Consider the following 14,924-nt stretch of genomic DNA (forward strand, 5'->3'; position numbering starts at 1 on the left):
AAAATTTATATGTGATTTGCATTTCTTTCATTGAGAGTCAGATGGAGAATCTTTTTGCAGATTATTGGCCATTTTGTTTCTATACCTGTGAATTGCCTATTTACATTAATCGATCATTTTTCCATTAGTTTTTTTTTTTTCCCCTCAGGTTTTTTTCTTGCTAATTGGTACAAACGTTATGTAAATTAGAAAATTAGCTCTTTAACTATAGAAATAGTTAAAAACATTTTCTTTCCTTTTGTCATTGATTTTTTAGCTTTGTATTTTTTGGCGTTTTCCTTAACAGTTTCTCAGTTTTGTGTCATGTTTAGGAAGGCCTTTCAGATTACAAAATTAAAGAAGTATTTCCCTATGTTTTCTCTTAATACTTTTATGGTTTCATTTTGTAATTCAAAATCTTTGATCCATCTGGAACTTATTTTGACACAAGGAGTAATTTTCTTTTCAAAATGATGAGGCAGTTGTCACCACACTATTTATTGAATAATATGTAAGTGACTCATTATTATTTTAGTAAAGTGTGTTGGCTCAGATTTTGGAATCAGAGAGAACTAAATCCAAACCTTGGTGTGACTGTTCTTGCCTCGTCTTTATGTAGGGTTAATACTTCAGAGTCACAAAGTCTTATCTGAAACCATTGTTGTTGCCAGACTGTTTCCCTAGAGATTTCAGCACACGGATGACCTCCACCTGCACTCCCAGGGTTCAACCTCCTAACTGGGAGGCTTACATGGTGCCAAGACATGGTGGTGGTCATCTCTTCCTTCTGGCATCCACCAAGACACCCCTATTTTATCAGGTCTCTGGTTGTTGATCTACTTAGATTCCTTTTCAAACCTGAATGGTCTTCATTCTCTCAGCTCTCACTCTTTCAGTGAGTTTTGAACCCCTCTTCCTGAGCAGGACCGATTCTTGGTTCTCCTGAGCCTCTCTGGGTGGGACCGTGGGGAAATTTGTGCAGCTATCTCAGACCCTTTGGCCCAGAATTTCCATACCACCATCTTTATTCTGGTGTCCTCTGTGCCAAGCTGGGGGCTGGAAATACTCTGTGAGGTTCCCTGGCTCCCTGACCCACCCCTGCAGAGCCCCTCCCTTCTCAGCTCAGTAACCCTATCTGGAGGCTCCAGCGTTATCAACCCTCCTCTTGTTCGGACACCCAGAGCAGCTCAAACACCATTGTTTCATCTTGCATGTCCCTCCACTCTCCCCTCCCGGTAGCAAACTTCATCTAGTTTGGGGGTCGGTGGGTAGGAAAAACTGGTTCTGACTGAAAATGCCTATCATTCCAGATCTTTTCATCCTAGGCCTGCATCTCAATCTTTAAAACTCCAAAGCCAAGGATTTCACTCTTTTGTTCTCTTCTCCAAATTATCAACCCTACCCTAAGGCAATGGATATCTCAAAGTCTTTGAATAGGGAAGGGACACAGATTAAGAAAGCATTACTGAGGAGAAAACACATTAGTTAACATATTAGAATTCGATTCCTCTGTGTTACTAATTGCATTTAATACCATAGAGAAAACCAGCTATGAAGACTTAGAAACAAAAGATTAAATAAAACAAAATATATTGAAATTTTAGGGGTTTCATAATCACCTATGTAGAAAATGTCAACATAGGAAGTTTGCTGAATTTGATGGACATTAGCCAAATGACAGATGCTATGTACACTGCTAAGGGTGCTTCACTATTAGCTGTTCCCATCCTGTCTCATCTCCCAAAGAATTATAAATTTATAACTAACACCTTGTCCACAGAAAATCTCTCAGTCCTAATAGAAAATCCTCTAGATATTCATTTGCATGATATGTTCTCCTTTTGCCAAGAAATTGTCTATAAAAATGTTCACATCTGGGTCTAAATAAACAACCCCCTCCATAATTTTGTAAAACTCTGGAACTCTCCCAACATTCAAAATAGCATGGTCTCTTATAGTCTAACTTTTTTTAGTTAAGAAAAAGCAATTGGGGCTTCCCTGGTGGCGTAGTGGTTAGGAATCCGCCTGCCAATGCAAGGGACACGGGTTCGAACCCTGGTCTGGGAAGATCCCACATGCCGCGGAGCAGCTAAGCCCGTGCGCCACAACTACTGAGCCTGCGCTCTAGAGCCCTCAAGCTACAACTACTGAGCCTGCGAGCCACAACTACTGAAGCCCGCGTGCCTAGAGCCTGCGCTCCACAACAAGAGAAGCCACCACAATGAGAAGCCCGCGTAGCTCACCGAAGAGTAGCCCCGCTCACCGCAACTAGAGAAAGTCAGCGCGCAGCAACAAAGACCCAATGCAGCCAATGTATTAAGAAGTACATAAATAAATAAATAAAATTTTTTTAAAAAGAAAAAGCAGTTGAAGAGGGGCTGCTTTAGTCTTAATTATTCAGATTTATTTCTCCTTTAGTATTTTGAAGATTCTAGATTCTGGCAGTAATGAATTTCATATGAGACAACTTTTCACTGGTTATCAAAATAATTTTCAAGAGCAAACTAAGGCTCTAAAATTGAGTGCAAAATATTTTATATTATTTTATAGTGCATCAAGGATTTTCACTTAGAATTATTCTGCACTATGAAATTGATAATTTTGACTGTTTGAAAATATCTCGGTCACTAAAAGTAAGATTTGTTTTAGGTTTCCCAAAGCCAAGAAAATGCTAGCACCGACAATTTTGGCAGTTGGTCTATATAATTCTTGAAGTTAAATGTGGGTTACTAATTACAGTTATAGCTACTAAATTGTTCCCGAGTGGGTTTATTTAGTATTCAATGGTGCCCAGAGGAGGAATTTTTTATCTATAAAGCTGTCATAGATAAGCAACATAGTCAAAACACTCTCCCAGACGAAAATTTATTTTTAACTTGAAAGAACATATCATACCGACCACCCACTCACCGATTGTGAAGTTTGCTGGTACATGGAATCCTTGCTACAAAATTAACTAAATCACTCTTGCTAGGAATTCCAGGTAAGCTGAGTCCATTTGGGACCTTGTCCAAGAAAATCTATTTAGCGTAAATAACCAGAGAAGAACCTCATTTGAAAACTTTTCACCTGTATGTGGTGTCTTGTTAGACAGGGTGCCTAAGGACAGTGTCATGGCAAGTTCCCAGTGCGGTAATTTGATTTGTTAAATTAAACAATTAAATTTATTCTTCTTGTGCCTTGGGGTGGTAAGGAGGAGGTGGGCACGTGGAGAAAAAAAGAACATAGTAAAAACTGGTGCTCGTTTTAAAGTCTGGTTGACGATGCTTTAACTGCAAGCCTTACATTTATCCAAGGAACTTCTGCAATTAAGGAAAACTGTCAAAAAGAGAAGACTCATTTTTCAGTACAGAGTCATTCATGTTGTGAAAGAAAAGGACATTGTATAAAGTTTTGGTTTGGAGAAACCAGTATCAAAATAATGCTACCGGTTACCTGTAATCAGATTGTGGCATTTTTATAAAACATTGATACTATGACTCAAATTGACAATGCTTAAGAATTCACTAAAATTTCTCATTTGGTAGGGATCACACACATGTGCACACACACACAAACACACACACACACACACACACACATACACTATAGAAAAGTTTCCATGAAACTTTAAATTTGAATCTTTGTGTCTCATTTAGCCTTAACAAGCGGAGTAAAGAGGTAAAAATAATATCACTTAAGGAGGTAAAGAAATAGAAAAGGAAATGAAAAATGAATTTCTAGATATTTATGCCTAGGCAAGAAAACATTTAAGCTTAAAAAAAAATGACTCTGTCAAATGAGAATTGCTTAATTCCTATAATTCTGTTGAGGAACTCAGGAAATGAAAAGGTGAAATGTATAGTGTTGGTACTTTGGTGGAATTTCTGGGTAACAAATGTGTATATTCTGCTTGTAAAAATAGAAAAGCTAATGGTGGCAAATAAAGGGATAACTGAATTACATATTTTTTAATCTTCTGTAGCATTTTTAGTTTGTTTTAAAAAACTCATGTTGTTCAATTTATAGAGTCAGGAAAATGACAAACTCTTCAAAACAGATTTACAGTGAAAAGCAATGGTAGCCCAGCTATAATATTTAAAATCCTAAGAAAATGTTCTGCTTTCAGCTGTGATTGTGACAAAGAAAGTGACTACAGAAAATTATCACATTCCATCAAAGCCACTTAGTCCTTTGTTACTCTTTAAAAATGTTTCTTGGCTGATTCACATCCAGATACAGAATGTATATCAATTAGTAGGCTTGCTAGCTTTTTGTAGAAATTTGAAATTATGGTAAAATTTCCCCCCCCAATCCATCCTCGTTTAAACCACAAGATAGCACAGACTTGATTTATACTGTACAATACATTGTTTTGAAGAATTAAAATATAGAATGTAACTTATTTATCTGTGGTTATTATGAAGGGTAGGGAAGAGAAATCATAAAAAACGTTTACTGGAAACCAAGCTGAGGAGACTCGGGAACACATCTGGGCCGGATTCACATCCCATGTAATTCACTATGAGAATTCCCATCAAGTTACACAGGGCAGCAATTAGATGAAGAGGAACAGATCAGTGCTTTCCTAACTTGACATTTTTATAGTTTCTCTCACCACACACACCCTTTTAAGTAGTTATTTGCAGGTTTACCAGTGAGAACTTTAAGTATTTGAATATGTTCAGTGAAATATTCAGTTATGATAGTTAAGTAAATAAAGCTGTTGAGGTCTGCCTTGCATGCACGACTCCCTTTTCTGACTTTCATAACCGTTCTGCAGACTCCTGTTCATTCAAAGAAATTTCACTGTCTAAAAGTGTGTTTGCTATTTAAAATACAGAAAACCCTTAAAATAGAAAAAGTTTAGGGAAACAAATAGGAAGAGTTTAGGCAAAGGAGACTTCCCTTTACTTACCTGAATGAAGGAGTGAATGAAGTAATAGTACTTGTATTGATGGCAGGTCTGTCAGGTGTTGCACAAGGTACCAGATATTACCAGCCCTCTGGGATCTCACAGTCAAATGAGATACAGCAATGCAAACAACAAATTTTTACGCTATGTGAAAAGATAGAGGCATTAATAAAGTGTTATGGGAACATGAAATTGGGAGTGATAATTCTGACTTGGTGGTGCTTGGGTTTGAGTTTAGAGCTGAGAAAGTCAGAACAGGGGATGCTAATTTTGAAGGACGAGTAGAATTTTCTGGAAAGAATGTTTGGGGAAGAGCATTCCTGGCAGAGGGAAGCATTTGAGAAAATGGCCTTGGGAATCTTATTTATTCTTTCCAGATTTCAAGTCCATCATTTGCACAATGGGCAGGTGGGACTTGATAAGCTCTGAGGTTGTTTCTGGCTTTAAAATTCTGGCTTTAAAATCATAATTATATGATTTCCTTTCTGCATTATCTTTATTTGGTAAGAGCTTGTCTTAATCTGATCCATTCCTGAGCAAAATCTCTCAGATTGACTTGAAGCTCCAATTTTTACTCTGGCTCTCATAGCTTTTTGTTTATTAGGTCATAAGTAATGAGCTCTGAACGCTTAAGAACTTGCCCGAGTTCATGGAGGTAGCTCATCAGGGGTGTAGACAGAGTGAAAAAGAAAATTAAGGTTTCCCAATTCTCCACTGCAGTATTTAAATCCAGGAGAACAAGTCACCCATGAAAATGCAGAATCTTTGCATATCTGTCCTTTCTTCAAGAGATCTCGAAGCATTTCCCGAATGTATTAAATGAATCCTTTCCTTTTGAATCCCATTTATAAACAACTGGATCGGTAGGTTGTAAGCACATTAATAGAGTGATGTGTGAGTTTGTTTCTGCCACTAGATACCGTAACTGTGATAAAAGGAATCAACCATTTATAAGAGTAACCTGATTCCACAGAGATTGCATTTACAGTTATTAATATGGTTTGTATTAACACTCTTAACTTTTAAACATCCACTGTTTGTGTTTGTTTAGTTCCTAGTTTTGAATGTTAGAAACTGTAATAATAAACTCATCTTAAATTCCCTCACCCTTGTGACTGATACTCAGTAAGTGGGAAGGATTATCACAAGGGAGTGATTGGCTAGACAGTGGGTTGTCCTGAATAACACAGTTTTCCTTGAGATTAAAGGTGGGTGAAGTTTCACTTCTGTCTTGGAACTTTTATTTAAATGGGGCTTTTTTTTTTTCAACTTAAGATATAAACTTCATTCCTAAATCAAGATAAGCATACAGCAATGAAGGCACTCGCTTATTTTTTTTTTTAAGGTAGTGGTGGTCATTCTTTGCATGACAGTCTATCCACTGAAATTGAGCAAAATGTTTTTGATTATATGAATTTGTTCCTCACAGCACGCTGGCTCTTAGGTATTATACTTATGCAAACTGAGTCTAAGGTATTAGCAGGCTAATGTTCACATGACAGATGAGAAACAGGATTGCTCTGACTCACAGACACAGAGAAAAAAATAGTGGTTACCAGTGGGGAGAGGGAAGGGGGGAGGAGCAATATAGGGAGGAGGGAGGAAAAGGGTTATTGTGGGATTATATGAAATCATGTGTGTGAAACTTCTGAAAATTGTAAAGTACTATCAAATTTAAAGACTCTTTCATTCAATAATTTAAAAAAAGAAATAGGAATGCTTTCAGATAGAAAAAAAAGTTCTGAAAGTGTTTTCCACTCCATCATTTGCAAATGAATGGGAAGGGAAAAGTGGGAGGAGAAAGGAGAGAAGAAATGAAGAAAGGTACCTAGAAGTGAAGGTAGACTAAAGAGATGTTTGCACGCACTGAGATATAATGATTTAAAGGTGCCCAAGAAGACCTGGGTACGTGTTCCTACATATCAAAAATTTTGAGCTGAACCAGGACTGGAGTGGATACTAGTCCCAGGCTAGCTTTTACTGCCTTTGTTTAGTTCTATGGTTGTGACCAATCAACACCGGCTAAAGTCATAATTTTTGGAGAATTACTTATCAACATTATGTTTTGTGTCAATGTTTCTATCTGCAAAATCTGGGATATTCTAATATCTGAAGGATGAACCAAAATAGCCCCAGCTTTGCTCCTTCTCTGCCATATAAAAGAACTGGGAGTACCCTTTGTCAGCACACTTTTTTTTTTCTTCTTATGGCCTTCTTATTTATCATTTTTTCCTTCTGCTTTTTTTTTCATCTGAAATACCTTTCCTTATCCAAATCCCACATTTTCTTCAAAACACAGTTCCAAATTTATGTTCTACGTAAAGCCTTTGATGACTAAACGGCACAGATATCTTTGCCTTATTTTTTTTTTTTTAACCTCTTCAGCCCTGATGTATTCAGTTCATACCAGCAAGTTTTCATTGTTTTCCAGAGTGTCTACTGGTGTCACGAAAATATCTTTGGATTCCCCAAGTAAGGACTGATTTTCCTGCTTCTTGATCATGTTGTATAATATCTAGCACAGTGCTGGGCCCCAAATACTTCCGAAATGAATCATTACGTGCTGAAGACTGTGAAAAGATTAAAAAAAAAAAAAATCATGCTGAAGCTCTTCTGGCAAAAGTTCAATTGGAATTTATGACAAACGTCAGTAGCCGAGGACAAGATACGGGTGTTGTTCCCAGATACGAAGGGGAGATGACACCAACACAGAGAAATGCGAGGCAATTGTTCTGTCTTCTTAACAGTCCGCGTATAATCCTAAATGATACACAGGGGCTGGCATAGTGTGCTCTGTCTGATTCCAGAGATATCTCGGGCTTATTCAACAATGCTACCCTTAGAACAACATTAGCATACTAATCTATACTACTGGCCTCGAACCACATTCCTAGGTATCTTTTAACTAGATGGATTGAGACGCTTGCCCTAGAAACCAGGATAATAGTTAGCATGATGGCCCTAGGATTTTAAGAGGGCAGTATCAAGGGGAAAACTCATGGATTTAAATCATTTTTTCCTTTTCTAAGGATCTTACCAACAACACACACGGTGACAAATCCTCTGAAGTTTAAATATCTTTCTTTTCCCTTGCTTGTGCCGCAATATCACTCCTGCGCACTTCACCGAGCTTGAAAATTGCAGAAGAAAGACACAGCTTCCCCACCCCCCAGCTCCTAAACTACTCTGTTTATAGTCAGTTTGCCTCCCTGGATCTTATGTTTTAACACATGCTGTAGTGTTCAGATTGCAAACACAGCAGAGGGATGTTTAAATCCTAAAAACAAACTGTTTTCATTGCAATGTGCAAAACAGCATTCCACGAAGACATTTCAATTAATATTAGCTGAGTGAGGGGCGTCCCCTCTCTGTGGCCTGTTCAATGTTTGTCCTCTCTCTGCTGAGACTGCCAACCAGGGTGCTGCCAATTAATGCCAGCTGTGATCTATTGTTTGCTTCTGACACCTGGGAAGTCCCAGATCAGCAGAATCCTGCAAACAGCAGCTGGCTTAGTGGAGGCTGCCAGACTTCAGGGATTCTGAGATCTCTCAGCGAAGGTAGGGGGCCTTCTTGTTTTAGTTAAGGGAATAGTCTGGAATAGCCAGCTTAAAATCCAAGATGACTTCCATTAAACAACCCCCAAATCTGGGGAGGGTCAGCCCAAACCTGTAAGCCTTATATCTCCATCTAGGCCCCCACAGGGCAGTCTTTTAAAAAATAAACAAATGTTCCTAATCCTTTCTTATAAAGTCCCAACAAGTCCTTGTTGTGCTGTAAAGGTATTTTCAGGACTCCATATATCTCTGGGAGGTTCTCAATTTGTGCTAGACTTTACACGTGTTGAAAAACATGTATGTCCTCTTTTATCGACAATGTTTCCTACCCGTAGGCTCCTTCTCATTTTCTTAGTGACAACACCTCAGAGCCAGCGTTTATTGAGTGCTTATTATGTGCCAGGCACTAAGCCTTTTACAAGTTTTACCATTTCATTTATCTTTAACAAGCATGTGCCAGTGTAGCTGTTACTCAAGTGGATGAAAGTCAATCAGGTACAAGGGTTTCTTTTCTCACTTTCACATACTATTTATTGTTCTTAACTGATAATCACATTTTATTCTGAACTTGGGTTCACTTTGAGGGAGAACTTGAGCAGGTTATACGGCATGACTGCGTTTCACTGTGGTAAGGTTGTTGGGAGAGTGGTCTTATTCCTTTGTTTGGTGGCTTAGGGAGATTTCTGATGTTTCCTCGTAGGCCTCTTGAATTATAAATTCCACGAGGACAGAAACTGCCTGTCTGTGTCACATTTGTGCCTGCCCTGCAATTTGGAAACTTTCATAAAGCCCTGTAAGAATAGCAGATAATACCAGAGACTATTTCTCGTGGGAGAGACAACGTTGAAAAGGCTAGTTACTGGCCAGGTAACGCTGACCCTGAAATATGACTAGGTATTTTGTCTCCCGATGCCTTCTTTTCACATGCGTGAAAAGGTTCTGAACCCTTTTCATATGGATGCCCTTCAAAGCTGGCTAGTAGCCCTCCTTTCTGGGCTCCTAGGCCGCCATGCTGGAGGCTACTGATGGTGTTCAGTACATAGTTAGATATTTCTAGTATAGATCATTGGAGGCTAAGATGAAGCCATTTGCACTTGATTTATTCAGGACATGATTCCATGTCTCAAGAAGTGAAAATCCAGTGAAATAAGCCACCACTCTAGCTCTCATTAACAACTTGATACAAATCCACTCAAAATGCTCACTCATTGGCTCAGTCATTGGGTGGTGATGGTAACATGATTTGTTTGCTGAGGTCTGTTAGTTCAATTGGGTAACTATAAATAGAATCTATAAACCGCTTCCAAATAACACTCTATTTCTTAAAAATCAATCTAAAATTTACAAAGGAGTTGAGAAATTTGCTTTATATTAATGAACTATGCAAATAATATAAAGATGTGTGCACTTCTAGGTTCAATGTGCAAGACTGCAGAGTTATTGCATATATTTCTTTGAAGTAAGGTGTGTAACATAAAGAAAATGGAAAAGAAAAATTAGGAAAAGATATTCTAGGTTATTTCTTCCATACAGATCATGAGCAGTTTTTAAGGTATATGAGATATTTGATACATTTCATCTTGGCCTGCTAGTTTAGACATCTAGGGTCAGAGCCCTCTCTCGCCCAGGCTCAGTGGACTTTCTGAACCAAAGAATATGTGTTGGCAGTGAGCCAGGCCACTTTATTCAGAGTTGGATCCAGGACAGAATTAAAACCATACTTCGTTCTACCCCCCCATATAGTCATTCAGGACTGGAAGTTTGCTTCTATAAACAAAAGGCCATCATCACATCTTCCCCTGTTCTTTAGATCTTTGGAAATCAAGTCAATTCTCAGAGGCCCCATACATAATTTTTATAGCCTAAAGAACAAATCAGATGTAGGTCTACTCTCCCTAACCCTCTTCGACACTATTAGATCTAGAGGAAGCCTCAGCATCACATAACATCTGTACCAGAAAATTTTCCTTACGTTTACCATAATTGTTCTAACTGTCGGTGTTTTTCTTCTGCAGCACTTTATTACAGAAATTGGAACACGATTCCTTTTTTCTTTTTTTTTTTTGATGTGGACCATTTTTTTAAATCTTTATTGAATTTGTTACAATATTGCTTCTGTTTTATGTTTTGGTTTTTTGGCCGGGGGACATGTGGGATATTAGCTCCCTGACCAGGGTTTGAACCCACACCCCCTACAATGGAAGGAGAAGTCTTAACCACTGGACCGCCAGGGAAGTCCCAGGAACACTGTTACTTTTAAGAGAATCAAATAGCCACTGTACTAAGGTAAATGTGTTTTATGCATATTCTCCTGGTGAAAGATCTATCAGGGGGTTAGAGTAACACTTCGGGATGCCAGCCAAGGCAAATCTTAAGACCTTTCTAGTTTTGACAACTGCTAGGAAGCTGCTGGCTTCTTGAAATAAAACAAAGGTGTCTTACACCTGATAGGAATTACTGAGCATGTCAAACACGGGTTCAAGATACATTTTCACTTCAACTTTAAAAAGTTGTGCAGGGATAGTGAGAGGCCCGCGCACCGCGATGAAGAGTGGCCCCCCGCTTGCTGCAACTAGAGAAAGCCCTCGCATAGAAGCGAAGACCCAACGCAGACAAAAATAAATAAATAAATAAAGGAGTTCCTTTAAAAAAAAAAAAAAAAGTTGTGCAGGGAGCACAGGTAAACTTAGAATATGGTTATTTTAAACTGAAAATGTAATGACTTTGTTTTTGAAGATGCTGATACTTCTGACACCGTTGGTGATGAGTGGTGTGTAACAGCCGTTTCGGCTCTGAGGCTATCAAATAGTGAAAGGGAATCTTCTAAATACAAATCCCAGGACACCAGAACAGCTCTTAACAGCCCTCCCGTTCCTAACTAAGTTGGAGATGAGGAACTAAAAGGTCTGGGGAGAAATTACTGCCTAAACAATGAAGGAAGGAGAAAAAACCCAAGGAAGACAGTTTAAAGATTAAGTCACATGATTTGAATCTGATACAATGTGGGGAATTCCTGTTTAATTCTAATTTATTCTAACAGCCTTTCTCTTTAACAGAGAGATCAGTTTGGATAAAGGAAACAGAGCAATGAAAATGCAGTTTCTCAGTGAGTCTAAAAGGCAAGTTCTGTAATCAAAAAGAGGATGTCAGCAGGGAGGCTTAATCATATGTTTTCTTAAACCAAACTCCTTTTCTCCTTTTCATTAGGCTTTCTTGAGGCATTCAGCTAATTAATGATAATAAATAGTTATTGAGTACCACTAATATTCTAAATCCTCCAGTGTCATGTATCTGGAAAAAAAGGACCAATAGATAGATAAACTTAGGAAGTGTGTGTGTGTGTGTGTGTTTGTGTGCAGCATTATGCCTTAAAACTGGGAATTATGGTTGTAAACTAGGAAGACCTACATAAAAGATGGGGTGCCTTAAGTCACAGAAACAGATGGAACCTTCACTTTGTGTGATTGTGGAGAGCTCCTCATACATAATAGGTGTAACAATAATCATTTCTACATCTGTATTTGGACTTTGGTCCCATCCCTTAAATCAGAGTTATAAATCCTGTGAAGCTAGATTAATCTTATTTTATGGACGGTTGTAAAGAGAAAGGCTGTCCTTTGGCTTTATTTAAGGAAAAACAGGAGACCTTTGCAAAATGGAGATGTGTGAAGGGCTGTTCAGAGGGTATGGTACCCCAGAGGCATCCTGGGTTTGCTCTTGTTATCTAGAGAGTGGGGTGAAGGGATCTCACTGAAGCAGTGGTTAGTAAATAGAGCTTAGCCTTTGGGGCCAGGCAGCTCTGAATTTGGATTCTGGCTCCATGATAACTAGCTGTGTGACTTTGAACATGTTACTTAACTTCTCTGAGCCCCAGATTTCATTTATAAAAATGGAGATAATACCCAGACTACAGAATTGTTTTGGGCATTAGGGATAATTATGTAAAGTACATAGTATTTGGTACTTAATAATTGCTAGCTGTTACTATTGGCATTATTGTTTGATGGCAAAGCTGAACAGGCTTCAGAAACCACCATCAGACAGCTCACATGAGGTCATGATGGGGCACTCCCTTCTGAAAAAGCACATGCTAAAAACCTGTGAGAGGAATCATGGATGAATTTTTTTAATGGCACAGGGCCTAACTTCTCACAGATCAAACTTCATCTGGTCACTCTCATTGATATGTGTCGATTGCACCTGATGGTCTTCCTTTTCCCATGAGAGAATCATATCTCTCAAATGAAACTTACCTGGGTTTATCAAAAATGCCCATGCTTCAAGTTTGATTTGCATCTGGTCACTTGTAGATTTCCTTTTTGCTCTGTGACACTCTCCCTGGCTTAATGGGAGATCTCCCTCTCGGATTCACTTAGATTATAGGGTAACCTGCTAATTTAAAAGTAACTTCACAACTTAAAGTTTGAGGACTCATGTATAACGTGGCGATTAAAGTTGATAACACTGTATTGTATAATTGAAATTTGCTAAGAGAGAACTTAAATGTTCTCACTAGAAAAAAAATCGCTATGAGCGGTGATGGATGTGTTAATGAACTCGATATGGGGGGAGTCCTTTTACAATGTATACACATGTCAGGTCATCGCATTGTACACTTTAAATATCTTACAATTTTTTCTATCAGTTATACCTCAATAAACCTTGGGGAAAAAGTAAATTCATGATGAAAAACCTACTGCAAGGAGGCATACATATGTCGATGGGAGAATGTTGGGCACAAAAGATGCACAAAAAGATTTGTGTGGTTGTAACATTTTTGCTATTTTTTTTCCAAGCAGCCTCAAAAAGTATGTTAACAAGACTACTTGAAATTAATACTCTGCTATTAGAGTGCACGCAGATGGGCTCGCTCCCTTCCCTGCCACCGTGCTGTGCGCTGGAGTTCCTAGAAGACACATACGTGCTCCCTCCTTAATGAATTCCATCCCTCAAATCAATAAGGACTGGCAACCGGCCAGGTCGACTCCTCTTGGACTCCTTACAAGACCTTGTCCTGTATTTTGCTTTTATTAGTTCTTACTACTCTAATTTCTCTCACTGTTACATTTTTCATTGGTTTAAGTTCTCAGTAGTCTTGCTTTCTTGCCAACTTAAAAAAAAAAAGAAAAATGAAAGCAAGCTAGTGCAGGGGTGGGTTCCCCCAACTCGCAGCACTAATTATATAATCACCACACAAAACTCAACAAGTAAGTCCAATTTGTTTTTCAACACAGGCAATTCCTGAGCTTTTTTGTTTAGACATGTCTTTCTGTCCATTTGTTGGATTTAGAACAAACTGCCTATGCAAATGAGGAGGGAGCCCCTGGCCAAGGTAGCCTTCAGCTGCCCACACCCTCGGCTGCCTCTCAACAATCCAACTCTACAGTTCTGGTGAGGAAGCCTGTTGTGAAAGTTAATAGTTATAAAAAGCACTTATTTACATCTGTTTTAGTGTAGCCATGAAGAGTGCAATTAATTAAGAAGTTTCTGGTGTGGTAAGAATAATCATACAGCAGGAATGCAAACACATGATTTCCAAAGAGAATTTTATTCCATATGGAATTTTTCCCCTAACTAAGAATTAATTGCAACTTTAAAGAAGGTTTGATTGTTTCTATGAGAACCATTTTAACTACTGAGGAATTCTAAATGACTTCAATTTAAAATTTTCTTTCTTTATATTGTTAAAGAGAGGAGCGCTTTGATCAAGCTCTGAGTTATAGAATTTATTAGAGTAAAGGGAAGAGGATAACCTTCAGATGTCTTCTGTGGTGAAATGTTGAAGTTAAAAATTTTAAATGTTTGCAGACTAAAGACATATTTGGCTGTGAGGCCTAAAAGCATAAACAAAATGTGACATGTTTTATTTTGTTACTTAACCCTTGTTTAAAAAAGCACTACAAAAAATGTATATAAATCATATTTTTATGTTTTTCTGAAAACATGGATATGGATTTTTGGTGATTATCCTCCACGTAGAGGCATCATACCATTTGGTATGTAGTGGTTAATATATAGGCAAATAGCTTTCATTTCGGTATGGCAGTTTCTTAAAGCTGAAAGCATTTAAATACACACAACATGAATTCTGCGAAGGAATATCCTTTCTTTCTGTTGCCATGTGCTACACATTCCAATATTTTGCTGGAGCCCAAGAATGAATAATGCAAAGAGACGAAGAGGGGAAAAACAAAAACATGCAGCTGAAAGCAAGATAGGCAGAGAAATGATGCCCATTGCTGCTTAGGTATAGAATACAAATGTGACACGTTGGAGAAGGGAAAAGGAATAAAAGCAATTTGGGTGCAGGCAGAGAATCTATTTTGAGCAAATGAAGTTACAACAGTTGTGCGGGTAGGGGAAATTTCAATCAATAACAAACAGCTCTTATCACATGCAACTTTAATTTGATTGGCACGGCATTGCCATTATATGCTAATGAATTACGGATGATGAGAACTGCTGTCGCCTTCTGAGTGCAATTGAACATTAATCAA

Source organism: Balaenoptera physalus, assembly GCF_965194825.1.
Source record: "Balaenoptera physalus genome assembly, chromosome: 5".
In the NCBI taxonomy this organism is placed as follows: domain Eukaryota; kingdom Metazoa; phylum Chordata; class Mammalia; order Artiodactyla; family Balaenopteridae; genus Balaenoptera; species Balaenoptera physalus.